Source organism: Alligator mississippiensis, chromosome 4, assembly GCF_030867095.1.
Source record: "Alligator mississippiensis isolate rAllMis1 chromosome 4, rAllMis1, whole genome shotgun sequence".
Classification (NCBI taxonomy): Eukaryota; Metazoa; Chordata; order Crocodylia; family Alligatoridae; genus Alligator; species Alligator mississippiensis.
In genome coordinates, this window is record NC_081827.1 from 213820820 (window position 1) to 213823921 (window position 3102).

The 3102-nt window shown below is 41.6% G+C and overlaps 1 protein-coding gene across 1 annotated transcript in view; it reads right to left on the minus strand.

The window, feature by feature from the left end:
• Positions 1 to 3102, minus strand: part of UBR3 (ubiquitin protein ligase E3 component n-recognin 3) — a 276834-nt gene that overhangs the window by 273220 nt on the left and 512 nt on the right. The window lies entirely within an intron of this gene.

Here is a 3102-nt window from a genome sequence, read left to right on the forward strand (position 1 = left end):
TATAATCTAACATAATTCACAACTCAGCAATCCATTTGAAACATAATCAGCAGCTGTATGCTATACTAGAGATACTGCATTGTTGCAAAGAAGCCTGAATAAACTTTGCAAGTATATGCTATACTGATATCTTAGGAAGTTGGTTACAAGCTGAAGTAAAAGCATTATGGAAGCATTTAGATAAGGGTGCCTGAGGAGCCTTCCAAGGGTACCACACAATTGTACACTGTTAGGTGTGCAAACATGATTTATAGAATAAACCCAGAGGTTTCAAACAGGAACTCTTACTGTTAAGACATTCTGACCTCTTGTACTCAAAAGCACTGTACTATTATTTCCAATTAAAAAAACAAGTGAAAGCTAGGAGCTGTAATTTTCCAAGGGGTTGCCTTGGATCTATTGAGGGATGCCTCGAGCCTAAAAAAGTCAAAAACCACTGATTTAGATACATACTTTTATATCACAGCATGCTAGGTTCCCCATTAGCTCCTTGAAGAAAAAGAGTACACACTAGATGGTGAGACTGATTTTCTTTCCAATAAATTAGTTACCGAACACTTAGTTAAGAAACTATACTAGAAAATATTTCTCAGTGTCAACTATTAAATAAAAATTCAGAACATGGGAGATCAAGTCACAGAAAAATTATACCAATAATTCTGTCTTTTCCATATAGTAACTAGACAAAATTTCATCTGAGCCAGGCAAATGGCAGATAAAGTTTGGAAGCAAGTTCCACACTTGAGTCTCTCTACTATTAATAGAAACCTGGGCGGGCTGCAGTGACCAAGGTTACGTCAGGCTAAAAATCAATGCTTCTGTTGCCTAAATCTACAGGATGGCTGCTCTTAACATCAACACATAAGCACATTTTACCTACTTAAAAGCTTCAGTACACACAGAATTGAACTAGTTTAACTAAAGATACTACAACGTTACAATAATTTAGTGAAGTTAGTGAAATTGTATGTCAGGATACGAGAGTTTAAACCCCTTTCAACTTTTACTTAGGTGTTCCCCATATGCTAAACTGTATCAATTTAACAGAAAATCTTTAAACAGGCACAACTTTATATTTGGAGACCAGGCCTCTCACAACATTAACTGAAGACTTATAGGAACAATTTTATTAACGTGAATAATATTTCCCAAGGGGAAGAAAAAAAAAAATCAAACAAATATAGCAATAGCTAAATACTCACAACCCTTCTTCTTCCTTCCCATTTATCTGAACTGTATTATTAAATACATAAACTAACTGCTCTTTCACATAACACTTATAATAATTAAGTAAAAAAGCAGAGACTACTTCATGGTTTTGTTTTTGTTTTTTAATTTGTTCACTCTGGATTTAATTTCATTTTTCTTTATAAAGCCAGCTTCCCCCAGAATAAAGAATTGTTTTAAATAGAAAATTATGACAATAAAAATTATTAAAATGCTGGATGAGAGGTCTTCTCATAAACTACTGTCTCGAATACATATTTTCTCAATTCAACAATGCCCCTGGATGATGTCCAAGTCTGTTCCTCTTGAACCGTAAGCAACAGTGACAATAAACTCTTTTGGCCTCCCAGAACAAAGGGGGCAAGCTGGACTAATTTAAATAATTGTTTTACTCACTAGGAGGAAAGCCTTGATTTAAAACATCAGTTTTAATCAACTTTTCCTTTTTGTACTTTAGTTATTTCCTAAAGACTAATGCTTGCTTATAGGTTGATATACCTATTAAAGCATGTAGATTTACAACTCTGTAAAGCCTTTGCAGTAGGTTTGATACAGCTTCTTACCATCTAGGAACAGATACTGTAACCACGTGCATTTATTGAAGCAGCTACACAATTTAATATTCTACATTTGTAATTGGTTTAAAATGGTGAATATCGTATACTGCTGATGGACCGGCAACAGGATCAACCACTTATCTATTGAGCCATATTTATGAAGTTGGCCTCAAAAATCAGGTCATCCTCTTCTCTCCCCCCCCCCCACCCACCCAATTCTCTCTTTTTATAAAAAGTGTGCAGTCTGTAATTAAAAGTTTCTGATAGAGGTTTGTGGGTTCAGTGTATATATTTTTATTTAAAATGTTTGAGATATTATAAGTAATTCAGGCCTTAACATATTTTGTATTACATTCAAACTTCATTTAGGATTATTTAAAAAAATAAACCATTTAAAAGTAACAAAATAAAATAAATCCACTTTATTTATTTATTTTTCTGTAAGGTTTAGGAGAGAGCTGGTGTGGGGGCAGGACTGATAGTGCAGACACAGCTCACTTCTGCAGAAAAACAGCAGCACCTCAAATCCCAATGGTAACGTGCCATGATGACCAAGGGAAAAAAAAGGAGGGGAGTTTCCCTCTGGAGAAGAGGAAGGAATCTCACTGACAGGGGAGGCTGGGAAGCAGGAATTCAGGAGAGAAAGAAGAGGAAATACCCTCCCAAACTAGGCGATAAAACAGTTAGTTGTGGGCAACAGAAACAAAACATTCAAACAAAGAGAAACTTTTTTCGAAAAATAGGGAAGGCTTCATGAAGAGCCCTAGAGACATGTGAGGAGGAGAAAAACCCAGGACAGAAGGATATTTCAGATCAGAAGGACTGAACATGCGAGAGGGAAAGAAAGGCCTCCTCTTCCAAGGCCCTGCTCTGGGCCCCTACAAGGGCGCAGGCCCTGGGACTGGGAGCGCCTCGTCTAACACCACCTGATGCCTCTGGACACTGGGGCGCGCCAGGCGCCATTCTCTGGCTGTCAAACCCAGGCCCGCGCTCTCCACGGCTGGTTTTCAATTGCGCTGCTCCCCGGACCACCCGCTCGGGCCCCAGGCCTGCCCCCCGGCGCCCCAGAGCAGAGGGCCGCTTGGCCCCGCGACTCCCGTGTCCCTCGCAGGTCCCCGCGCTCCCTGGAGCCGCGCCGCGCCCAGCGCCCGCCGCACTGGGGCGCCACCACTGGAGGAAACGCCCCCGCTCCCGAGCAAGGCGCTGGTGCGGGAGGGCCCGCCCGCCCGGCACCGCCACTTGTTTACTAACTGCCCGCCCCCCTCGGCCCCGCGCGGAGCCCTCCCGGCCCGGCCCGGCCCGGCCCGGCGGCGCTCAC